This window comes from Patella vulgata, chromosome 1 (assembly GCF_932274485.2).
Source record: "Patella vulgata chromosome 1, xgPatVulg1.2, whole genome shotgun sequence".
NCBI classification, from domain to species: domain Eukaryota; kingdom Metazoa; phylum Mollusca; class Gastropoda; family Patellidae; genus Patella; species Patella vulgata.
Window position 1 is genome coordinate 54,670,387 of NC_065879.2, and position 27,144 is coordinate 54,697,530.

Below are 27,144 nucleotides of genomic sequence, written 5' to 3' on the forward strand. Positions count from 1 at the left end.
TGATGGAAAGAATGAATTGTAATAGATGTTTTGCAGAATATTTCATCTAATTCTGGTTTACTTCTAAGATTACATGGGGATGATTAGGGTTTCTGCGACAATGCGAAATGTCCGAAATCACTTAAGCTATCGTTTTTAGAAATATTGCAGTAATTTTAACAATAATCGTTGGATTTTATCTTTTGATACATTTTGGCATAGCCAGAGACAGGGCACATAGCTAGGCTACTTTTGATTTTTGAATTTCGGCAAATCTTCGCAGATATCAGGCACCAAATTTAGAAAATTTAAATTTTTACAAAAATTTTTTTTATTTATGAATATTTTTTAGTCGTGTTTTACACAAAATTAAAGAGTCATCTGACTTGAGCAAAAATGTGAAAAAATTTTGTCTCAGTAATTTTCCTTGGCTGGCATTGGCTAATTCATTTTTTCAGTCCTAGATTAATTATTTATTGTTCGATTTGTATAAAACAAAGTTCCTATGCTCCGTTGACTCAATTGTCATTTTTTTTGTTACCGATAGAGTTATCTGTCGGCACCGGAAGTGGCATAATTTTACCAAAAACTACAATTTTGACATTTAGGTACCATTTTTCGAAAGCAAATATTTTTTTTTTTTTAAACTGATATAACTAAAAGAGTGTGCAAAAAAGTGTGATCTCAGTTTTTTTAATTTCGATTTCATTTTCGAGCAAATTCGATTAAGAAGTGAAAAAAGGTGACAAATTGACCTATTTAACTTTTATAAACTTGTAGCTATAATCCATACAAAGAAAATGTATGTTAAAATAAGTTTGTAATAAAAGCAGTTACCTAGAAATGGGCAATTTTGCATAAGTCACTGTTTTCGTTATTTTGCCTGTAAAATAGTCAATTATTGTTGAATTTTCACAAAAGTGACACCATTTGATTCAAAAATCAAGTATGCGTCATATCAAATTGAGTGAAAAGACATTTGTTATGGACGAATTTAGGCTGTTATGGAAAGAATGAATTGTAATAGAGAGATGTTTTGTAGAATATTTCATCTAATTCTGGTTTACTTCTAAGGTTATATGGAGATGATTAGGGTATCACACTGCATAGCTTGTGTGAAACACTATTGTTTTTGTTAAGATTATTATTCTTATTATTATTATTCTTTTTCCATTTTGATTAGATCTCAGCAACTACTTGTCGCAACGTTACGATTTCTTCGGTTTTGACATTTAGGTACCATTTTTCGAAAGCTGTTTTGCAGAATATCAAATTGATTACAATTTAAAATTGACACCGGAAGTGACGCCATTTTGTCAAACACTGCATTTTTAACTTTTAAAGTCAATATTTTTTTCAACCAAGAATTATTTAATATGTATTAATAATTTGAACTTTTGGTTTAAATTCACATATTAATAAAATTCATACTGTCTAGAGATATCATAAAATTGTTTCTAACTTGTTCGGTTGCGGAGAAATAGATGGTTTTCTACAAGTCACTTTTCAAGGTTTTTGGTCTATAAAAGTGACAATTATTATTCGATTTACATAAAATTTTCACCAAGTGATGATGCCATTTCTGATTTCATAAAACTAATTTAACATGTTCATGCAAAAATGTGACATTTTTTTGTCTCAGTAATTTTCCTTGACCGCCATTGGCTAATTCAGTTTTTCAGTCCTAGATTAATTATTTATTGCTCGATTTGTATAAAACAAAGTTCATATACTCCGTTGTCTCAATTGTCATTTCTGTACGGCCACATGGAAATGTGGTCGTATATTGCCGTCGCCCCCATCCGTCCATCTTCCACAATTTCTTGTGAACACTCTACAGACTACATTTATCATCTGATTGTTTTAAAATTGATATATGTTGTTTGCATTAGTGAGATGAAGAAGCCTATTTAATTTCAATAACTTCCGTTAATTTCTTCTAAAGTTTTGGCCCTTGTTTCACTTTGTTGCACCTTGTGAACGCTCTAACGACAAAAGTTATCAACCGATCTGTATGAAATTTATATGCATCATTTAAATTAGTAAAACAAAGAAGCCTATTGAATTTCAGCAATTTCCGTTAATTACATCTAGAGTTATGGCCCTTGTTTCACTTTGTTGAATCTTGTGAACGCTCTAAGGACAAAAAATATGAACCGATCTGTTTGAAATTGATATGCATCATTTAAATTAGTGAAATGAAGAAGCCTATTGAATTTCAGCAATTTCCGTTAATTTCGTCTGGAGTTATGGCCCTTGTTTCACTTTATTGCACCTTGTGAACGCTCTGAGGACAAAAGTTATCAACCGATCTGTATGAAATTTATATGCATCATTTAAATTAGTAAAACAAAGATGCCTATTGAATTTCAGCAATTTCCGTTCATTACATCTAGAGTTATGGCCCTTGTTTCACTTTGTTGAACCTTGTGAACGCTCTAATGACAAAAGTTATCAACTGATCTGTATGAAATTGATATGCATCATTTAAATTAGTGAACTGAAGAAGCCTATAGAATTTCAGCATTTTCGGTTAATTTCTTCTTGATTTATGGCCCTAGTTTCACTTTATTGCGGGGGGGGGGGGGTGTGGATGGCTGAATGGTTAGCGTGCGCGCGCTGTATCATAAAGTCTGTCATTGAGTCGACTGGCGTGGTTTCGAATCCCCGGTTGTACGTGGCAAGGAGTAGGGTCGCCTGTCCAACCTCGTGGGTTTTCTCCGGGTCCTCCGGTTTCCTCCCACTGCTAAAGACCCCTACGCGCAAGCGAATTATGTAAATAAAATTAAAACATATGTTAGTTTGTGTCGAGTGGACGTTAAACTCCATTTCTCTCTCTCTCTCTCACTTTATTGTCCCCCGCCTTTCGAAGAAAGCAGGGGACTATTAAAATGGGTTCGTCCGTCTGTCTGTCTGTCCGTCCGTCCGTCCGTCCGTCCGTCCGTCCGTCTGTCTGTCCGTCACACTTTTTGGGACACAATAACTCTCTTCCTAATTGAGCTAGAATGTTCAAACTTGGTGTATGTGTTTATTAGGTCAATGCCTTGATGGAGTTCGAAGATGAGCATTTTCCGCTTAGGGTAAGCAGAGATAAGCAATTTGATTGGTTGATGCTTTGGGACACGATAACTCTCTTCCTAATTGGGCTAGAATGTTCAAACTTGGTGTATGTGTTGATTAGGTCAATGCCTTGATGGAGTTCGAAGATGAGCATTTTCCGCTTAGGGTAAGCAGAGATAAGCAATTTGATTGGTTGATGCTTTGGGACACGATAACTTTTAATTGAGCTAGAATGTTCAAACTTGGTGTATGTGTTTATTAGGTCAATGCCTTGATGGAGTTCGAAGATGAGCATTTTCCGCTGAGGGTAAGCAGAGATAAGCAATTTGATTGGTTGATACTTTGGGGCACGATAACTCTCTTCCTAATTGAGCTAGAATGTTCAAACTTGGTGTATGTGTTAATTAGGTCAATGCCTTGATGGAGTTCGAAGATGAGCATTTTCCGCTTAGGGTAAGCAGAGATAAGCAATTTGATTGGTTGATGCTTTGGGACACGATAACTTTAGTTCTAATTAAGTGAGATTGATGAAACTTGGTGTATAGTTTCATTACAGTAATACCTTGACTAAGTTTGATAATGAGCATTTTCTGCTCAGGGTAAGCAGAGCGATACGCAATTTGATTGGTCGAGACTTTGGAAAACAATAACTCTCCTACTTTGATTGTCCCCCGCCTTTCGAAGAAAGCAGGGAACTATTAAAATGGGTTCGTCCGTCTGTCTGTTTGTCTGTCTGTCCGTTCCGCTTATGGTAAGCAGAGATAAACAATTTGATTGGTTGATCTTCGAATTGAGTAAATGTTCATGCTTATTGTCCCCCGCCTTTCGAAGAAAGCAGGGAACTATTAAAATGGGTTCGTCCGTCTGTCTGTTTGTCTGTCCGTTCCGCTTAGGGTAAGCAGAGATAAACAATTTGATTGGTTGATGCTTTGGGACACTATAACTTTAGTTCTAATTAAGTAGATAAACAATTTGATTGGTTGATGCTTTGGGACACTATAACTTTAGTTCTAATTAAGTGAGAGTGATGAAACTTGGTGTATAGTTTCATTACAGTAATACCTTGACTAAGATCGATCAATTGAGCAATTCCAATACAATCCAATACAATGAATATAGGCAAGGTAAATAAACAAATAAATGGAAAAAACAAATTGAAAAAGAAACTATTATAAATTAATTAAATATGTAGTATGCAATAATGAATTGACATTTAATGACAGAAAGAAAACAGTGAACTTTGCACAACTTGCAGCAAGATGGAAAATAGACCCGTTGATACAACCAAACTCTAGATCTGTAGGCATAGAGCATGTTTTCCCCTTAATATGCTATAATTATTCCATCAAAAACATTGTATGCTTAGACTATAAGTAAAGATATACTGTTTGATTGTTCAATACTTTGTAAAAGATAATTTGTGATAAATTTATATGTGTCCTCTAATTATTTTCCTATTTCGGCGGGGGACATCAGCCTCACTGTTGGCTTGTTGCAACTTGTGAACGCTCTAACGACAAAAGTTATCAACCAATCTGTATGAAATTTATATGCATCATTTAAAGTAGTAAAACAAAGAAGCCTATTGAATTTCAGCAATTTCGGTTAATTACACCTACAGTTATGGCCCTTGTTTCACTTTGTTGAATCTTGTGAACGCTCTAATGACAACAGTTATCATCCGATCTGTTTGAAATTGATATGCATCATTAAATTAGTGAAATGAAGAAGCCTATTGAATTTCAGCAATTTCCGTTAATTTCTTCTGGAGTTATGGCCCTTGTGTCAATTTGTTGCACCTTGTGAACGCTCTAACAACAAAAGTTATCAAGGGATCTGTATGAAATTGATATGCATATTTAAAGGAGCTAAATCGCTACTATTGAATTTCAGCAATTTCCGTTAATTACGTCGTGAGTTATGGCCCTTGTTTCACTTTGTTGTATCTTGTAAGTGCTCTATCGACAAAAGTTCTTATCCAATCTGTATGAAATTTACATGTATCATTTAAATTAGTAAAACGAACAAGCCTATTGAGTTTCAGCAAATTTCCGTTAATTACATCTAGAGTTATGGCCCTTGTTTAACTTTGTTGAATCTTGTGAACGCTTGAACGACAAAATTTATCAACCGATCTGTATGAAATTCACATGCATCATTGAAAGGAGCTAAATCGCTAATATTTTGGACCTAGAAATTGGCACAAATGGGTCGCAACACATATAATAATGTAATATGAATTTATATAAACTGTTTCACATTCAATCCTGTCCGTTTTACTGTGAATTGTCATCAGTTATGTTCTGCAAGTCAGTTTCTAGCTTCTTGTTATTCCAGTCAACACCGATATTATTTATTGTGCATGCTCTCCAAATAAGAACATGATATCACCGTTTGACATGACTTGTGGAATATATCTAGCCTCATTCATTGAGCACCTTGTTATAAATGGCGCTGAAACGCATTATGGTACACGATATCAGAAGCCCATCTTTTCCAGGTAAGATCACAACACCAATGCTGATTTAAATTGCAAAAAAAAATGTGTTTTCAATGTCAAAGATTTTGGATGATATTGAGTTACGGACTTAGCTACTTTAAATTAGTGAAATGAAGAAGCCTATTGAATGTCAGCAATTTCTGTCAATTACGTCTAGAGTTATGGCCCTTGATTTACTTTGTTGAACTTTGTGAACGTTCGAACGACAAACGTAATCATCCAATCTGTATGAAATTTATATGCATTATTTGAATTAGTAAAACGAAAAAGCCTGTCGAATTTGAACAATCTCTCGAGATTACTTCCAGAGTTACGGCCCTTGTTTTAGTTTTTAGAACCTTGTGAACCCTCAAACGACGAAAATTATAATGTCATCTGTATACAATTGTCTATTAAATTCCCCACAAAAGAATAAATATGTCACAACCCTTGTCGACTACTCGGAAAATTTAGCAGCTGTGGGCAACCTATCTTTGTTTGTTACCGATAGAGTTATCTTTCGGCACCGTAAGTGGCGTAATTTTACCAAAAACTACAATTTGACAGTTCGCTACCACTTTTCGAAAGCAAATATATATTTTTATACGCCCACATTTTCATGTGGACGTATTATGCCGTCGCCCCTGTCCGTCCGGACGTCCGTCCGTCCACAATTTGTTTGTGGACACTCTACAGGTCACAATTCTTATCCGATTTAGACGAAACTTGAAATATAGGTTTATCTCCAAAAGATCTCGGTTCCTTTCGATATTGGCATGTAACGGATCGAAACTTCATGGATTATGGCCCCTGTTTGTACGAAAAATCACGTTTTTAGCTTGTGGACACTATAGAGGTCACAATTGTTATCCGATTTTGTTGAAACTAGAAATCTAAGTTGATAATCCAAAGATCTCGATTCCTTTCGATATTCGCGCATATCGGACCGTAACTTCCTGAATTATGGCCCCTGATTGAACCAAAAATCGCGTTTTTAGCTTGTTGACCCTATAGAGGTCATAATTTTTATCCGATTTAAAAAAACGTATTATTATATCACCGTTACACCCTAAGGACAGCTGAGTTGGAATTTCGTGAAAAATCGGCCCAAAATTGACAGACAAAATGGCCGCCGTTCGTTCTCAAATAGCGTAAAAATATGGTATATCAAGGTTGTGGACACTATAGAGGTCACAATTTTTATCCGATTTTGTTGAAACTTGAAATGTAAGTTTATAACCCAAAGATCTCGATTCCTTTCGATATTCACGCATATCGAATTGTAATTTCCAGAATTATGGCCCTTGATTGTAGGAAAAATCACTTTCTTGTTAGCTTGTTCTCTATCCATCTCTCGAAAATGTGGGCGTATCCTGCCTGGCAGCCGCTGGTTTTAAACTGATATGATTTATTATGCTTATATCATGGCAACTATTTGTTACTTCGTTACAGGGTCTTCGGTTTACTGCGAAAGTGGGTGTTACGTAGACGATAAAGCTATTTTGAATGTTTTGCGACAATGGGAAATGTCCGATATCACCGAAGTTGTCGTTTTTAAAAATATTGTCTTAATTTTAACAATAATCGTTGGATTTTAACTTTCAATACATTTTGGCATAGCCTGAGACAGGGCACACAGTTGTTCTACTTGTGATTTTGATTTTCTGCAAAATCTTCGTAGATATAAGGCGCCAAGTTTAGAAAATTAAAATTTTTACCCCAATTTTTTTTATTTATGAATATTGCTTGATGGTATTTTACACAGGATTAAAGAGTCATCCTACTTGAGCAAAAATGTGAACCCATTTCAGCTCAGTAATTTACGTTAGCTGCCATTGGCTAATTTAGTTTTTCGGTCATAGATTATTTATTTATTGTTCAATTTGTATAAAACAAAGTTCATACGTTCCCTTGTCTAAATTGTCATTTTTATGTTACTGATAGTGTTTCCTGTTGGCACCGGAAGTGATGTAATTTTACCAAAAACTAAAATTTTGACAGTTCAGTACCACTTTTTGAAAGCAAATATTATTTTTTCAAAATCTGATATAACTAAAAAGGTGCGCCCTATAAAGGCGCCCAGAATCTTGAGCTCAGGCCCCGAGTTCACAAAGCATTCTCAGACTTAAGTTGAGAATTTACTCAACTTTCAATCACTAATTATGAAAAATATCTTTGATCCAGAAACACGAAACTTTGCACATAGTTGCTTATTGATGTATTTGATACATTAAAACAACAAAGGTTTTATTTGAGTAAGTCTAGAAGTTGATAGATAGTCGAGTCTCCTTTCATAAAACCACTTTGAAATTTTGTAAGTGTCTTGTTGTCTAGAAGGAAGTTAAAGACATGCTTATAAATACAATGTTCAAAGATTTTATTTATTATCGAGAGTAATGATATCAGGCGATAGTTGGAACCAGAGATGGGATTTCGCCTGTATATTCCGGACCTGTCCGACGCTTTTTACCAAACGTCCTAAATTGTCCGACCAGGAATATGCCCAATCGGATATCAAGACATGGTCAATAATATTCAAAATCCCCAAATTAATATAGTGTACTGAGTGTATAACTACCACTCAACCCGATTATCGTTGATAATAGGCTGGATTGATTAGGTATTTAAGTGATCAACTTATTTATCGTGTTATACAGTCGATACACCTACCTTGATTAACTACTTAATCTGTCATGATTGACTGACTTAATCCTTTGTCGGACAATTCATCAATCTAATCTTAAACAGAAGTCATTGCTTCCCCTTTGTCGGACTACTCATCAATCCAATAAGAATGATTATCATTTTGATCTAAATGTTTATCTTGTGGTTTCTCCATTGTCGAACATTTTAATCCCATTGATGTGAGCCGACAATATATATAAACTAATCATAGATGTCACATATTATAAGAGTACATGACACCCCAAATCAATATATTATCTGTTAACTTGTAAATCAATATATCCGTTAATTTGTCTGCGATATCACTTCGGTGGAAGCGGACGTTAAATAAAGCTATTTCACACACACACACACACACACATGTGGTTATAATACAATAATCGAAAACGAAAGTAGAAATCTCGCTAGACGCGTGAAATTACAAGAGATGTAAACATGACAATTATCACGTTAACTTATAACTCAATATATCCGTTAATTTTTCTGCGATATCACAGGTGGAAGCGGACGTTATATAAAGCTATTTTACACAAACATCCACACATGGTTATAATACAATAATCGAAAACTAAAGTAGAAATCTCGCGAGACGCATGAAACTACAAGAGATGTAAACGTGACTATTATCACGTCGGAGGAAAGATTCTATTTTGATGGCATATTCTCGGGTTTATGATAATATTTTGAATGGGGTTTATGTTTAAAAAAAAGAAATAAACAAGCTGAGAAATGTCGACAAATATTTCGATTGGAATAGTGTACATGTAAGTAGTCAATTGTTTTAGGGATAGCGCGTGCAAGTGCTATTATTTAGCAGATGATGTCACTGGCTCGGTATCGTGGAGCGACGGTCACTGCCAAAAAAATTTCTGGTTGTCTTTTTTCAGGTCTTCAAGTCTAAAAAATCATGGGGAGCTAAGAAAAGCTCTCCATGGATTGGGAAAAAAATGAAAATTGCTCTCCTGCTTTAAGGAAAGATGATAACACATGTAATCATATGCAATCTTGTTTATTTGAAAAAGAAACACTGTATTGCTATTATTTTGTTTCTTTTTTATTTTGACTAGAATAAAAAAACACTTTTCCAACTTTTGAAAGTTTTCAATGACACACAATGTTTTGTCTCTTTCACCGGTGGCATAGACACAAATATAGAGCTGGCGTGAATAATAATATTCAAAAGAGCGAAGAACTTCGTAAACATTAAAATAACGGCACTAATGAAAAAGCGCTTGGTCTGGGTGGAAGTGTCTGTTGTCATGACGAAGCTGTAGTCTTCATAGCCAACAAGACTGAACATTTACTTCAATTTCTTAGCCTTTAAAATGCCTGGATAATCGACTCAATCGAGACTAGATTGTGTGAACGATTATAATACCGAATTGCTGATTGGGCATGTATGCGTAGATATATAAATATTGACCAATGAAATTACTCGGTACGGAGCTAATTAATGGGAAGCGTTTAAGAAGTAAACATGAATGACACTCAACGAGGCCGACTGATGCTCGTCAATTTCTGACGTTTTTTGTGGAAATAAAATACGCAGCTGGGGAGAGTGATTACGAAGGACCGAGGAGAGCAATAAAAAACGCACCAGGATTGGGATTTAGGTGAGCGATGGAGCGAGAGATCGACAGCGCGCCTCTGATAGAAGTCAGAACGTAGTATAAGACGAATGCCGGACTTCTGTTAAAAAAGTATCAACTTATACCCCGAAAAATACGATAATTTTGGAGGTGATTTTGAAAAAAAGTACGAGTCGACAGTAGTCGGCACGCTTTCATTCTATCGTATTACGACAACACGTAATTTTGTAGGAATATTACTGACATAAATTTGAATACTGTACGGGAATTAAATATGAAAATAACGAGGCGCACCTATTTTTATACTCCCACATTTTCATGTGGACGTATATTGTTGTCGGTCCGGACGTTCGTACGTCCGGATGTCCGTCCGTCCACAATTTGTATGTGGACACTCTACAGGTCACAATTCTTATCCGATTTTGATGAAACTTGAAATATAGGTTTATCGCCAAAAGATCTCGGCTGCTTTCGATATTGGCATGTATTGGATCGAAACTTCATGGATTATGGCCCCTGTTTGTACGAAAAATCATGTTTTTAGCTTGTGGACCCCTATAGAGGTTACAATTTTTATCCGATTTTGTTGAAACTTGAAATGTTAGTTTATAACCCAAAGATCTCGGTTCCTTTCGATATTCGTGCATATCGGACCGTAACTTCCTGAATTATGGCCCCTGATTGTACGAAAAATCACGTTTTTAGCTTGTGGACCCTATAGAGGTCGTAATTTTTATCCGATTTAAAAAAACGTATTATTATATCCCCGTTACACCCTAAGGATGTCTGAAATTCGAACTATAGAGGTCATATTTTTTTATCCAATTTAAAAAAATGTATTATTATATCACCGTTACACCCTAAGGATGGCCGAGTTCGAATTTCGTGAAAATCGGCCCCAAATTGACAGACAAAATGGTCGCCGTTCGTTCTCAAATAGCATAAAAATATATGGTATATCAAGGTTGTGGACCCTATAGAGGTCACAATTTTTATCCGATTTTGTTGAGACTTGAAATGTAAGTTTATAACCCAAAGATCTCGGTTCCTTTCGATATTCGCGTATATCGGACTGTAACTTCCTAAATTATGTCCCTTGATTGTAAGAAAAATCGCGTTTTTAGCTTGTGGACCCTATAGAGGTCATAATTTTTATCTGATTTAAAAAAACGTATTATTATATCACCATTACACCCTAAGGACAGCTGAGTTCAAATTTCGTGAAAATCGGCCTAAAATTGACAGACAAAATGGCCGCCCTTCGTTCTCAAATAGCGTAAAAATATGGTAAATCAAGGTTGTGGACCCTATATAGGTCACAATTTTTATCCGATTTTGTTGAAACTTGAAATGTAAGTTTATAAACCAAAGATCTCGGTTCCTTTCGATATTCGCGCATATCGGACTGTAACTTCCTGAATTATGGCGTTTTTAGCTTGTGGACCCTATAGAGGTCATAATTTTTATCTGATTTAAAAAGCTGTATTATTATATCACCGTTACATCCTAAGGATTGCTGAGTTCGAATTTCATGTAAATCGGCCCCAAATTGACAGACAAAATGGCTGCAGTCCGTTCTCAAATAGCGTAAAAAATATGGTATATCAAGGTTGTGGACCCAAAGAAATTTTTTAAATCCCATCACTGGTTGGAACATATATCCTTATTTCCTTTTTATACGACCACATTTAAATGTGGTCGTATATTGTTGTCCCCCCTGTCCGACGTTCCGCCGTCTACAATTGACGGATCGCAGCTGTCACTCAAAATAATAAATCAACCAATCAAGAAACGCCTTCCCTTCTGCGTGAGCCGGCTATATTTTGTCCGTCATTGTGCCCGTCAACTTAGCCCGCCAGACGTAAATAAAGGTATTTCCAGCAGACGTTAACCACCAACCCGTCATAATGGTAAAGAGATGTGCTTGGGGTACGTGTAATTCGGATAGTAGATACCCGGAGAGCCTGACAGGAGGGATAACCTTTATTCCTTTCCCAAAGCTTGGAAGAACACGCGATAAAGCCAGACGATGGATACGTTTATGCGGACGACCTTTCGAGCAGTTAAACGGAGAGATACTGGGTGAGCGGAGAAAGGCCAAACATCTGCTTGTGTGCACTAAGGTTATTATTTATTTATACTTTTATGCATATAGACTTTCTTGCCTACTATATTTTTTTCCAAACAAAATGAAATACCTGTACTTGACTATTGCATCATCATTTTTGTGATGTAGGCCTATCACCACTGGCACTAGTACTGGTAGGCCTATAGGCCTAGCCATAGGGCTACCTAATAGTATTATATAATTATACTATTTATATAGGCTAATTATATGTGGCTGTTTTTAAAGTGTTTTGCCAATGTGACATTAAAATGTCAGTTCAAACATTTTTCTAAATTTATTCCGTTATTGCACCAGGGCAGAAGTGACTGACAGCCAGTGCAGAAACCATCTTTTTTATAAATTATAATCATCAATATAGAAATTGATCTTATTTCAATTTGAATCGTTTCTTGTTTGACTCCTACAGGACAGGCCTGCAGGCTGAATAGTTCAGGCATGAGCCTTAATTTCAAGTTTGAATAAAAAGTTTGAAAAAAAAAAAAAAAAAAAAAAATAGACAAAAAGCAAATCAAGTTGCCAATTAACAGCTTGGTAATATCAATATGAATGATATGGTCATGTAAGTATGTAAACTTACTTATATAATAACATTCTTCTTATATTTTGGCCTCCTTTTAGCCAGATCCCATCGCTGCATTGCACTATGATCACATTACTCAACCTAGACCACCACCCAAACCCAGAAGTAATTATATTGAGAAACCTGCAGTGGTTGAATCAAAGGTTTTAAGGTAACATTAACAATGGGTTTATCAGCTTTAGAATAATTATTTCCTGTGCTCACATTAAGTTTTTGTCGACTGGACTTTAAAATCAATTTCTCTCTGTCTTACACCACAGACTGTTCTACATGTATATCATCTTAGATATATTTCATTTATACCCTGGTATAAAGTACACACATTCTTTATGCATCTGTAACTGTAAGTTATGGTAATAGCATGAAATTAAAATAGAGAAAGTTGTGTTAATGCTGCATTTTTTTTATTAATGGCTAGTCTAATTATTATATTTATTAATATAAGACGCCAGGTTTTAGCAGCAAACAAGGATATATTTTACTATTTACAAAATTACAGTCTCTGGTATAAAAATACTGAATATATTTATGTACAAATTTTATATTTATGGACAAATTTTATATAATTATGAACTTCTTTACAGAGTTTCTATAAAGTCAAATAATAATATTGAGTATGAAAACTGTGAAGTAAATGCATTGAATAATAAAATGGTACAGACAGAGAATGCAGTTAATACTGCCACAGGTTAGTTAAACTTATTTCATAGACATGTAGAATTTTTAATTAGAAATGGCTTTAAATGTTCAACATAAAAACATGATAATTTTGAAACAAGCTTCTGCATGGTTTCTTTTTCGGGATATATTCTCTCTATGCAGAAATCCTGTCTCGTAAAAGTGACAAAGTCGCAAAATTGGGCCCCAGTTACGAGAAGTTGTCCCTAAAAATGGAAAAGCAGGATTTATTACAAATCCAATGTCATGAATATGATTTCCAGTCTGTTTTAATAAAACTTTTATATACATTTGTTTAGCAGTGGTTTCATTTGCTTGCCCATAAGAAGTGGGAACAGAATAAAAATTACTTTTGTCAAATGTGTTTTTTAAAAATGAATCATTTATTTCTTTCTTTCTTTTCATAACAGCTCCAAAATTTGAGGCAGTAACATGACACTTTCTTTGGTTCATCCAGTTGTTATTATTATTTCTTGTGGATCTCTCTATTTTTTATGGCTTCATCTTGATTTACATCTATTTCTTTCCACTCAACTTTCATCTTTTCTATCTGTTCTAAATCTAAATGTACAGCAACTGGTTTTGGAAAAGCAATTTCACCACATTTATCTGAGTTCTCTGCTCTTGGTTCTGTTGCCACTTGCATAAGGGGTGCCTGAAATACATATTATAATCTATTTACTGTTCATATTTTTCAGGATTTCAATCGATGGACATCTTGGCCCTTGCTGCAGAAAATATGAAAATGAAGGAAGAACATGCAAAGTTAATTCTGGAAAATGATAATCTTAAATGCGGTCAAGTTCAACAAGTAGATAAAGGAACTAGTATCGACCTATCAACGCAATGTTTTAGTTGTTCAACTTTAAAAAAAGATTCATTTCAATATTATACTGGCTTTTCATATGACCGTTTTTATAATGTATATAAGGTTTTTGTACCAGCAGATGATTTACCATTTGAATTTTCTAAGAATATTAGCAGCTTATTCGATGTTTCTCTAGACGATCAGCTTCTATTAGTTTTAATAAAATTAAGACAGGACATTGATTTTAAACACATATCAGATATGTTTGGAATTTCTTCCCAAGATTGTAGCTGTTTATTTTCTAATTGGATCAACTATATGTTTTACAGTCTTGACTCTCTTTTTATATGGCCAAACAGAGACATTATCATTGAAAATTTAAAACTGATTATCCCAACACAATAGTCATAATTGATGGAACAGAAATAAAAATTCAGAGACCAAGTTCCCTCCATAGACAGAGGCAATGTTATTCAGACTACAAATCTTGTACCACACTGACGGGTCTTGTTGGTGTTGACCCAAGGGGATCTATTGTGTTTGCATCTATGTTATTTTCTGGATCAATCTCAGGCAAAGAAATAATGCACAGAAGTGGGTTTTTGGACACTTTCAAATCATTATTACAAAGTGGTAAACTGCAAGAAGGTGATGGAGTTATGACCGATAAAGGATTTACGATAGAAAAAGAAATCAATAAAGTCGGATTATGCTGAAATATTCCACCATTTGTGCCATGATCCACCTCCCAAATGAGTGCCCCAGCCGTTGCAGAGACAATTAAAATAGCTAAACAGGGTACATGTTGAAAGAGCAATATGTCAGGTTAAACAGTTTAAACTCCTAAGCAATAAAGTTAGTCTGAGCTTGTTCAGCTGTGTTAATCAAATATGGCTTGTCTGTTGTGTTTTAACGAATTTTATGCCATTCCTTATTGAGAAATAGAAATGGAATATAAAATACCCCATTGTGTTTTTGTTATGGTACTGAAAACATGGGGGGTTAACTAATGATATTGTTTTTATTACGGTTTCGCATCAGCTGTTTGACTGAAAAACTTATACAGGCCCAAATCAATATAGATACATTATTACGTACATGATATGCAAGTGGGGATCCAATAAGTTGCGGGCCAATGGGTGTTGTAATGGAGTCAGCTGTGCTGCTCACCAAGTACGTGATGGGACTGTCCTTCAAGGTTTGAAGATGTAAAATATTAGCATCTGATACTTTAATTTTTCTGAAAAGGAAAGTATCAAGCTACTAAACAACCATATTTATAGAAATTGCATGCATGTGAAACTCCTTGTATTTTACTATATTTTTTGCATCATATTTTTAACTGGACGATCACGATAATTACAAAACTCCCTAAGAACATTTTCTAATGCGGTGGTTGCCTATGTCACCTGAACACTTACCTGTTGTCGTTAAAATTAGCCATCACAGGCTTTCTTTTTCTATTTACATTCCCAGGTTGGTGATGGTTGAGAAGGTACATCTTTATATCCTGCTATCTTCCATTCTTCTATCATTATTATAATTGCTAACACATGAGCACACTTTCCACCTATTCTAAAAATACAATCATAATGGGCTCATATTTTAGATCATAGACAAATTTATTAAAATTTTCAAGTTTACTATTTATTAGTGAAAAATAAAACTAAATAATTCAATCAATAATTCAATTATCACAAAAATTCACACCTGAATATAAGCAGGTAATTTAACATCTACACAAAAGTAGCTGGGACATACTTACAGTATAAAAAATATAAAAAAAAGAAACTGAACAGGTAAACAGAAATCAAGTTAAACTGAAAAAAAGCACAATAGAAATAATAAAAACAAAAATAATGTCGGGTAGGGCCTAGATCTAGGGCAATGCAATTTTAAATTTTTTAGCCTCTCCTATTTTTCATCATGAAAATAAAACCACAAAAATAATAAAATAATGTTACAATTTCTACATGCAATAAAAAAATCATACTGATCAAATATGAATAGGCCTAAGTAGTACAGTAGGAGTAGGCTAATAATGACTGTGAGGATAACATGAAGATGATGAAGCCAGACTAGTGTTTGACAAAAGTATGCAGTGTATCAGTCAAAAGAATAAAAATGAATAATTGTCATTTTAGAAAACGTTTAATGAATTATTGTATGATAATTGATATTTCTATAAAAAAAAAAAAAAGCTGATATTTACCCTGCTTTACAGCTACAGTGAGCCTCTGTTATAGTCTGGTCTTGTATGTTGACATCTATTGACGTCTGGTGCGGTTCGTCCGATTTGTGTATGCTTCGATGAATTCGAGCGAAAATATGAATGGAATTTGCATCAATACCGGCCGATAGGGACATGGATTTGAAGTATGACCCCCCTGGAAAAAGCTGTAGCTCGCTGTTTCTGTCTTAGCGAAGGTATGTATGGCAAATACCTCGAGGAAAAATCGCTGGGTACATCGCTTAATGTTAAAACTGCCGCCATCATTGTTTGGCTTGGTGACCGGCTTAATTTGGATTATCTCCCTTTACTCTAAGGGGCATGGCTACGTCTGCACTGGCTATCCGTCAATTGCTTCTGGATGCTCTATAGGCTAAAGTTAAATTGATACACAGTATTCAAGGTCACGAGACAAAGAATCCTATTTATTTTCAGCAATTTCCGATAATTACTGCCAGAGTTATGGCCCTTGATCACTTTGAAAAATCTTATGGACACTCTAGAGCAGGGTTCTTAATCCATTTTGAAATGAACCGGCCACGGGTAGGCCTAACGGATAGTCGTCTTTTCAACAACAAACATGTTGGTTTATTCATATTCTATTCACGACAGTAATTGCATAATTCACTAATTGCATAACGTATTCGGATAATAATAGCTGAAACTCCGAATAAACAGGACCTTTATAATTGCATACTTGTATCCATACATCGCTATAATATCGACATTTATAGTCATTATGATTTCAGCAACTTGCATTGCATATTCCTACTTTTGCTTTCATCCAACTAAACGGAAGTTATAAATTAGTAAAAACTACAAGTAGGCCTACATACAAATGTTTTTTTTTTAAATTATATTATTCGTAAGCACATGTTAATATATATAAAAATAACAAAGTATATAAATAACAAAGTAGCACAAATCAGTTTCCGTGTAGTCGGAACTCGGAAATATGCTGTTCCTACGAATGGTCGCGTGGCCAATTGTCGTGATTCAGGTTAGTTTATTTTTAGTGTTACTAGTATACACAGCAGGACTCATTCGGATATCTGAGAGGATCTCTTCCTCAATTTCACTGAATATTAAAGAAATAATTTCACCACAATAATTAAAATCACGAGATAATTTTTTGTCATTTCATGTCCCGTTCTGTCAAATCGTTCAATTATTGTTCATAATCATAATTTTCGATGGCAATTGATTTCTTTTTGCTATGAAATACCCATTTCGATTAACGCCCGGTTTGAAATAATTTCTATAGATTTAGGAATTAAACTCTTTGTTCTGCCATCGTCTTTCTTTGCTACGTAGGTATGATCGTCAGATTAATATGGTATTTTATTGCCGATAATTTGGTTGACCTACATTGGACGTGGGAGGATCTCCGGCTTTTGGAATTTCCATTGACGACGTGCATGCTTGAAGTTCAAGGTCAACGCCGCTATCTCTATCTTCAGTTAAATCTCGTTTACGTTTCTGGTGTCATTCTGTGAGGTGTTCAAGTACTTGGCATGATTACCTCAATTAAGTTGTTTATTTATAAAATAAGCCGACGGTATTCATTGTAATGATTGACTCTTTGATGGGTTTCTTAATCGACGAGTAATAATTAACTCTTTGTAATCGGCCGAAAGTAGATTGATTTATGATAGTGGCCAGTTCATTGTTTTACCAATCGGCCTGATAATTAATTCTTTGTAAATCGGCCGAAAGTAGATTGATTTGTGATACCTTAGTGGCCGGTTTATTGTTTTACCAATCGGCTAGATTAAAGATCAATCGGCTAAAGCCAACAAAAAACAGCCGATTAAGATCCTGCTCTAGAGGTCAAAGTTAATATCCGATTGACTTTAAATTTATACACAGTGTTTAAGGTCATGATACGAAGAATCCTATTGATTTTCAGCAATTTCAGATAATTACTTCCAGAGTTATGGCCCTTGATCACTTTGAAAAATCTTGTGGACGCTCTAGAGGCTAAAGTTAATATCCGATTGACTTTAAATTTATACACAGTGTTTGAGGCCATGAGATGAAGAATCATATTGATTTTCAACGATTTCGGATAAATACTGCCAAAGCCCTTGATCACTTTGAAAAATCCTGTGACGTTCTAGAGGCTAAAATTATCATCCGATTGACTTCGGATTGATACACAGAGTTTAAGGTCTTGAGACGAACAAGTATATTGATTTTCAATGAATCTTTATGACTTGAACAGCTAAATCCATGATGTTTTGTATACTAAAGGTTAGCATGAGGCAGAACTTTATAAAAACCAAACAAATTCTAATGGTTTTCTGATAATTACTTAATGAGTTGTTACTTTTAATCAGATTTTAATGTATACTCTTCAAAGAAAGTGGGGGATATTCAGAAACAATACAAAACTGCGGAAATGCACTGCCGTTTTTTATTAGAGGTAACCAGGGTATGTTAAAAGTGAAAACAAACGTTTTTGATTTTTGTCTTATTAATGAGTATTTGCTCCACCAATCTTCAGACATTCAGCAATTCGTCGTGGCATGCCCCTAATCAAACGTCCAATCACGATTTGGGGCAATCTGACCCACTCCTCTTACAGTGCCACGGTCTATTCTTGCAGGCTTGACGTTGACGTCGACGAACACGTCTCCCGATTAAATAAAATGTTACACACTAAAGCAAGGATATGCTAAACAGTAAATCTTATACAAGAACCGATAGGAAAGCAAACATGAATAGATAAAATCTTTAAATGACATCTAGAAGCACAGTTAACTATTCATAACAAAACACAACACAAGGTATATATGGATGTAACTACTTCTCTATTATTTAATAACGACGTTTCGTAACACATACAGGTCACATTTTCAAGTTAATGATAAATATCCGTTCGTTCGTTCTTGGTGTTTAACGTCTGCTTCCACATAAGTGATATCGCAGACAAGACATAGGAGAGCCGAAGCTGATTCCTGTTTTTTAGAATATGATTTTGCAATCTTTCCATTTGGCCTTAGGCCATGGATTTGGTTTAGTGGGAAGTTCTTCCCTTTATTTAATATAAAACATATCGTTTGGTAGATGATCGCGTCTGCTTCTGGATTGGTAGATATCATCGTTTGGGGTTAGTGTTTAGGTGCCAGGCCCGTCTTATCGTTGCCTCCCCTTACTCCGCTATCCCACTCTCTGGGTTTGGTATCAGTTTTATTTGCGGAATAGTGTTTAGGTGCCGAGTTCGTCTGACCGTAACTCCCCCTTACTCCACTATCCTGCTAGTTTAGTAGATGTCATCTTTGTGGGGTTTGTGTTTAGGTGCCAGGCCCGTCTTATCGTGACCTCCCCTTACTCCACTATCCCACTCTGTAGGTTTGGTGTCTGTTTTTGGTGGAATAGTGTTTAGATGCCGAGTCCGTCTGATCGTGACTCCCCCTTACTCCACTATCCTGCCAGTTTGGTATAAATCCCCTATGTAGTTTAGTGTTTAGATGCCGGGCCCGTCTAACCGTGACTCCCTCTTACTTCACTATTCTACTTAGTCCAACTGTGTCCATTAGGGCGTGGATTTGTTCGAAGATTTGCAGTTTCAGATCTGGTCTCGGGAAGAGTAGGTTCTTAGTGTTGATTGGTCTCCATTGTTCTCACTAGTTCCCTTCTCTCCTCCTTGTATACCTCGCAGTCCACCAGCACATGGTTGGTGGTACATTCTTCTCCACACTCACAGATGATGACTTGGTGGTTGTAGTCTCGCAGCTGCTCTTTCACCCATAGCTTCGATATAAGTCTACAAATATCTCTTCTAGGGTGATTGAGTGTTGTCTTTGTGTAGATCTTGTCATCCAGCCAGAATCTGTATGTGTCAAGTTCAAAGTGATTTAATTCCCAGATTGAATTGACCTGTTTTTTGACCATACTGTAGATTTCCGTGGTGCTGTAGTCTATGGTGCGGAGTGGTGTTGTGTCCTTGAGACCTTCATTGGCTAGTCGATCTGCCTCCTCGTTTCCTCTAATGTTGACATGTGATGGAATCCACACAAGTTCTACTTCGCTTCCCTTCTCTAAAACCCTCTGGTACAGCTAGCTGCCTGATTTCCAAAATGACTTCTGGTCTTGAGTCCGAGTTGTCATTTTGGATTGAAATCAGACTGCTCAGAGAGTCGCTTGGAATGACGAACTTACTAGTCTTTTGATGGGAAATCCATGATATAGTGTCATGAATGGCCACAAGCTCTGCAGTGTACACCGAACAGTTATTGGGAGGTTTCCTGCTTATTCCCTGTTCCCCGTTTGGCAGGTATATTCCAAACGAGCTGGTGCCCCTTTCAGGATTGCGTGAGCCATCCGTGTACACATGGTCCCAGTCATCAGACGGCCAGTTGTCTTCCAGGTGTTCTAGAGAGAAAGCACGTGCAGCAGTGGGGTTGTTTTTCTTGTCGGTTTTCTGTAGTAGATTTAGATTAACCGGCGGTATAGGGAGCGTCCAAGGGGCGATCGCTGGGGGGTCGTGTTCATTTATCACGATCTCCCCCAGTCGCAGTTCCTTGATTGTTTCCCTGATACCCTGGCCCAAGCTTTTCTTTCTAGGATCTCTCACATATCTTGTATTTTGTAGACTGACAAAGGTTGGGGAACTTTCGCCCAGTTGCGAGATCTTAGCCCAGTACCTTGTCGCTAGTTCTTTTCTTCTTAGGGATAGGGGCAGCTCCCCGGCTTCCTGCAGTAGTGGCTCTCTCCCAGTCCCTTGCCCTACGCCAGTCGCAATACACAGAGCTTTGTATTGGATGGTGTCAAGCTTCTATAAGAGTAATGGCGCGCAGTTCATGAAGGCCAGAGAGCCGTAGTCTAGTACAGATCGTATTAGAGCACGATACACCATCATTAGTGTGACTCTGTTGGCCCCCCCAAGTGCTGCCCGTTATTTTCCTCATAAGGTTTAGGATTTTGGTGCATCTATCTACAGTCTCGTTGATATGCGGTTTCCAGGTCAGCCTTCGGTCAAAGATTACGCCAAGGAACTTGGTTTGGTCTTTAAACTTGATGGTTTTCCCGTTCATACACAGAGTCATTCTGCTTATCCCTCTATCCCTGCTTACAAGCATGCCAACTGTTTTCTTCTCCGAGACTTTGAATCCCCAATCGTTTGCCCATGCCATGAATTTGTCTAAGGCCTTCTGCATGTTCTTTCCTCCATATGGTACTGTCATCAGCAAATTTAGCTCACTCAGTTTTGGCGTCGAGGTAGGAAGATTTCTGTATGTCGTTGATCATGATATTGAAGAGAGTGGGACTGATAACCGACCCCTGAGGCATGCCATTTTCTAATGTTTGCACAGCACTCAAGAATCTGCCAACATTCACCTGTATTCTTCTATCGCTCAGAAAGCGTTTGATCCACCGAAACATTATGCCCTTTATACCAATACGTCCTAACTTGAAGAGCAGCCCGTCTAGCCAGACTAAATCGAAAGCCTTAGTTAAATCTACGAACACGACACATAACAGGTTCCCAGAGAGGAGTGCCTGCGACATGACTTGCTGTAGCTTCACCAAGTGGTCCGTTGTTGAACGCCCTTTCCTGAACCCGCTTTGATTTTCGTCGATCAGTCGGTTGCTCTCCAGATAGAACTGTAGTCGTATGTTAACCATTGTTTCCAAGGTTTTGCACAGTGTGGATGTCAAATTTACTGGTCGATAGGACTCTGCCTTTGTTCTCTCTTTACCTGGTTTTGGAAGAGGGATGACGTTGGCTTTCCGCCATTCTTTAGGTATCTCTCCTGCCAGCCAGGATGTGTTGAAGAAGTTTAGTAGTATCCTTTTGGCATTTCTAGGCAGATGTTTGAGCATCGAGTACTTTACTTTGTCCTCACCAGCCGCACTATCCTTCTTGAGGGAAAGAGCCTTATTTAACTCCTCCTCAGAGAAGGGTAGATTGATTGGTTTAGCCCCTTCATTAGGTTCAATTTCTAATGAAGGGTGCTGTGAGTAAAAGATTTCCTTTCTCTTCAGGAACTCTGGTGATTGGTTTTCGTCCCTGCTTGCGTCAGCGAAAGCTTTTGCAAGTAGATCTGCCTTTTCATTGCCGTTGGTAACGTACTCATCTCCATTCTTTAGGTTTGGTATGTTGAATGATCTGCGCTACCCGTTCATGGCGTTCAGCTTCTTCTAGACGTCACCTGTTTGCGTATCCATCTAGTCAGCCTATTTATACATATTAAAGCTTACACCAGCTTAATTACAAAAACCAAAAGAAACCATTAACATCATTATGTATAAATAGGCTGACTAGATGGATATTTATCATTAACTTGAAAACGTGACCTGTATGTGTTACGAAACGTCATTATTAAATAATATTTATCATTAACTTGAAAACGTGACCAGTATGTCTTACGAAACGTCGTTATTAAATAATAGAGAAGTAGTTACATCCATATATACCTTGTGTTGTGTTTTGTTATGAATGAATAGATAAACCAGCACGTGGCAGTTTTCATCAACTCTTCCTTGAAGTATCAAATTTGACAATGAACCCCTCCCATGTGTATGGCGCTATTGCATGTCACATGTGCTGCTCAGTGGTTCTGTTGGGACAATAAGTTCTTCATCTGTGAACATACTCTCAAAGCATGTCAAATGTCCATGACTATCTATCATATCGCAACTTGCATAGGTATTTGCATTTCAATATCCCCTACATTTTTTGAAGAGTATATTATAAATGTTTCATTACCGAAAAAAGTAAAAATATGCGACACCTCTTGTTGACTACCCGGACGATATAGCTGCTGTGGGTGTGTTTCGTTGCCTGGCAATCTATCTTTATATAGTGGTAAGACATTAGCATGTTTCCAAATCAAAGGGAGGGTAGCACACCTAAGGGAATGATTAAACAGAGTACATAATGGGTTAGAAATTTCTTAAGATATAGATTTTAATAATTTTCCGCTAATCTGAACAGGGCCAGAGGATTTAGCACTTTTGATAGAGTCAAGTATGTCTTTAACTTCATTCGGCTGTTGAATAATATTAGTTATACTGTTGGTATTTCGGTTAATTAATGGCAGTGGGTGATTAAGATCATTAAGTTTGGATTGCTCAGCAAAATAAGTTTTGAGTGTATTTGCCTTTTCTATAGATGTGAATGCTGTGCCAGTATTTGTTGTTATAGGAGGTATGAGGTTCGATGAACCGGTAGTTTTTATAAATAAGTTGACTACCTGCCACCAGAACTTTGATCCAAGGTCATTGACATCGTTAATTTTATTATCTAAACTTTCATGATATTCACTTTTACATTTCCGAATTAAAGATATATATTGATTTCTTGTCTTACGAAATAGTGCCCAGTGGTCTGCCAAATCTGACTTCTTAGCTTTTTTGTGGATTTTATTTTTCAATTTACTTAACTTCCTTATGCTATTATTCATCCACGGCATATCTTGTGGTCTAATGGTTACTAATTCATTTGGAATATATTTCTTTGCTACAGTTATTAATTCACTTGTAAATTTACTACATGACGCATCAACCGTATTGTTAGTGAGGAGTGTGTCCCAGTCAGTACTGTGGATTTCCTGTTGAAGTGCATCCGTATTCATTTTCCCATAATCCCAAATTAGTCGTTTAAAGGATCGTTTTTGTGGACTCGGAAATGGTGAATCATATTCAAAATTACAAAATATATTTACTTTACTGATTAATTAAGTAATTAAACATTACATGGTAAATTTGCTTCGCAGGCCTTTCTTTAGGCCTGAAATGTTATATAAACTATTAATTACACATTTATTAACAAAACAAGACCATAATCAACTCTCGATGCCGCTAGATTAGAACAGTTCGCCATCTGTAAGCGCCATGAGCATTTTTTTTATGGATAAGCTGTGCTATACAAGAACTCACTATTATTAGGCTTTCAGACTTTGTCTGAAAGACTATTGTTTTTACTAAAATTATTATTATTAGGCTTTCAGACTTTGTCTGAAAGACTATTGTTTTTACTAAAATTATTATTATTATTATTATTATTTATCCCGGGAGCCTATTTCTCCATGATTGAAAACAGATATCGATCTGGAACTAAATATTCTATTGGGAAACCAGGTGGTGGCTACTCCTTAAAACAATTTTGAAACTTCTGCGCATACCGGAAGTGACCGAACTTTGTACTTTTTCGCAATATTGAAAATTGGCCGTGGTTTCGTCAATTCTTTACCTATTTTCAAACAAATGACATTTTCAGAAACCCCGATTCTTTTCCGAGACAATGGCTATCTCACATTTTTCAATTTCGAAAATTCATCCTGGACTTCTGTCGTTCGAAAATTGAAAAAACGTAGTTTGTGAGACATTTTTCAAAATTTTCAAATTTGACCCACATTTTTGGATACCTGAAGACCATCCGATTCTAGAAATATAAGTTTCATTTCGAGTTATCGCCCTTTATTTTTCGATTCTTTTCGAATATTCTGCCCATTTCCCAACCCTTATATTTTTGGGAAAGGATAAATCGATATTTCTGAAAGTCCTGGAACATAAAGCTATATAGTCAGACCGCTGGATAAAGCAATTTCAACAACGGTCCGGAAGTAGTCGAAATAATGTCCGATATTTCGGAAAAAAATTAAAAAAATGGGTGTTTTGGGAAAAACTCGATTTCTCCGTCCAATATCAATGGATTAAACGAATTAAGCTTTCGTTGAGTGGCCCGAGGGATGGATTGTCGTATGATGCCCAATTTATACGGATACTATGACCAAGCAGCAAAATATGACAAGCTGAAAATCAAGTATTTTCTGATTTGAAGCGTTTTTGGACGCCTTTATCTCAAAAACTTAACGTACAATTTTTCTTTAACTTTCTCTATCGAGAGTCCTTTCGGTAGTCTTGTGCATGAAAACATCCAATAAGTCTTTGAAATGTCTGGAATACGATAAAAAAGGGACTGAAAATCGAAAAAAGTTGAAAAATCGTGAAATTTTGCAAAATGCTCTATTACTTTATTATTTAAACAAATTTTTACAAAAAGATTACAGATTCTGATAGCTGACCTAATTACGATTCCAACGATGTATATTATGTATTGAGTTATTGAAATTTAATTTTCGATATTTTGACATTTTTGCATTTTTGGCACCTTTGAACATAGGATGTCTCAGGGTCATTTTATCTGATCAGATAATGTAATATATCATTACAGAGCTCTGCCGCTATTTAATTGCCAAAACTGGTTATTAAAACTATTCCGACAATAATCTCCATACCGGAAGTATTCAAAAAATGAAAAAAAAAGGTTAAAAAATTGTCGCTCTTGCGAAAAGCTGGATTTCTCGGTCAGATATTACCGGACCAAAAGAAGTAAAGTGTCTTTGGATAGCCCCATTAATGGACTATTTATTATATGGCATCTCAATGGTACGATTTCGATGGTTAGAAAATAAATTGTGGTAAGCCGAAAATCTAGTATTTTCCGTTTTTGGAGCCTTTTTAGACGTCTTTTTCTCGAAAACGACAACTCCGATTTTTCTGAAACTTTTTTAACGCAGAGTCCTATGGGTGGGCTATGGCGTGAGTCCAACAATAAAAGCATTGAAATAACATAAGTTGTCCAAAAAGAGCCTCAATCTTGGAAAAAAGTTGAAAAATCCTTAGATTACTGAAAATGATCTTCTAATTTTCTTTCTTTGGAAAACAGCTGAATGGATTATTCTGAAACTTCTTGTACAGAAGGTAAGGTAACCAAACAACTTGTTAAAGCTATCCCGACAATGATCCAAAAAACGGAAGTAGTCGAAAAAATTTCGGATATTTTGAGAAAAAAAAAACGTAAAAATTAAAAAAATGGAGATCTTGCGAAAAAAGTGATTACTACGCCAGATTTCACCGAATCAAAACAACTAAAGTATCATTGGATAGTTCGAATAATGGACAATCTTATGAGATCTAAATTTTAAAAATGGAACGCTGAAAATCTGTTATTTTCCTTTTTGGAGCCTATTCAGACGCTTTTATTTCGAAAACTTCTCATATTTCCTTTCATAAACTTCTGTTACTTAGAGTCCTAACGGTGGTCTATGGTGTGAATCCAAATTTAAAAGCCTCAATATAGTATAAATGGTCCAAAAGGGCCACAATCTTTGAAAAGAAGTCGAAAAATCGTTATATCTGTAAATCTGCTTCTAATGGTATAAGGGAGGTAAAACTGTCCAATGGATCTTTCTGAAACTTCTGGTACAGTAAATTAAGTTCCCATACCACTTGTTAAATCTATCCCGATAATGATCCGTAAACAGGAAGTAGTCAAATAAATATTCGATATTTAAAAAAAAAAGACAGTAAAAAAAATCGGTGCTCTTGCAACAATCGGGATTTCACCATCGGGTGTGACCGGATCAAAACATCTAAAGTATCGTTTGGTAGCTCGATAAATGGGCTATTGTATGACACACTTCCTGTCTGATTCCTGAAAGCCAGTTCAGTGCTGCTTGCAGGTCTAGTTATTATTATTATTATTATTTACCGCGGGAGCCTATTTCTCCATGATCGGAAATAGATATCGATCTGGAACCAAATTTTCTATCTGGAAACCATGTGGTGGTTACTTGATAAAGTATTTTTGAAACTTCTGCGCAGACCGGAAGTGGCGCAATTTTGAACGGTAGCAATAAATCAAAAAGCGGCCGTGGTTTCGCCAATTCTTTACCTATTTTAAAACAATTCACATTTTTGGAAACCCTAAATCTTTTCCGAGACAATGGCTATCTCACATTTTTGAATTTCGAACATTCATCTATGGCTTTTGTCGTTCGAAATCTGAAAATTTAAATTTTTACAAAAAACTTTTTTATTTATAAATATTTTTTAGTCGTGTTTTACACAAAATTAACGAGTCATCTGACTTGGGCAAAAATGTCTCAGTAATTTTCCTTGGCCGCCATTGGCTA

General features: G+C 36.0%; 1 protein-coding gene and 2 long non-coding RNA genes across 5 annotated transcripts in view; 2 read left to right on the forward strand and 1 right to left on the reverse strand.

Annotated features, from left to right (window-relative positions):
- LOC126830719 (serine/arginine repetitive matrix protein 2-like) overlaps window positions 1-27,144 on the forward strand; it is a 324,241-nt gene that overhangs the window by 77,989 nt on the left and 219,108 nt on the right. The gene's annotated exons all lie outside the window — the stretch shown is intronic.
- Window positions 10,979-14,903, forward strand: LOC126830792 (uncharacterized). Its single transcript, XR_007683982.2, has 3 exons — window positions 10,979-12,651; window positions 13,085-13,188; window positions 13,877-14,903. It is a non-coding gene; the product is annotated as an uncharacterized LOC126830792 (long non-coding RNA).
- On the reverse strand, window positions 13,124-15,705 carry LOC130014429 (uncharacterized). The gene is made up of 3 exons (XR_008789422.1): window positions 15,408-15,705; window positions 15,085-15,226; window positions 13,124-13,833 (listed from the first exon to the last, which is right to left on the reverse strand). It is a non-coding gene; the product is annotated as an uncharacterized LOC130014429 (long non-coding RNA).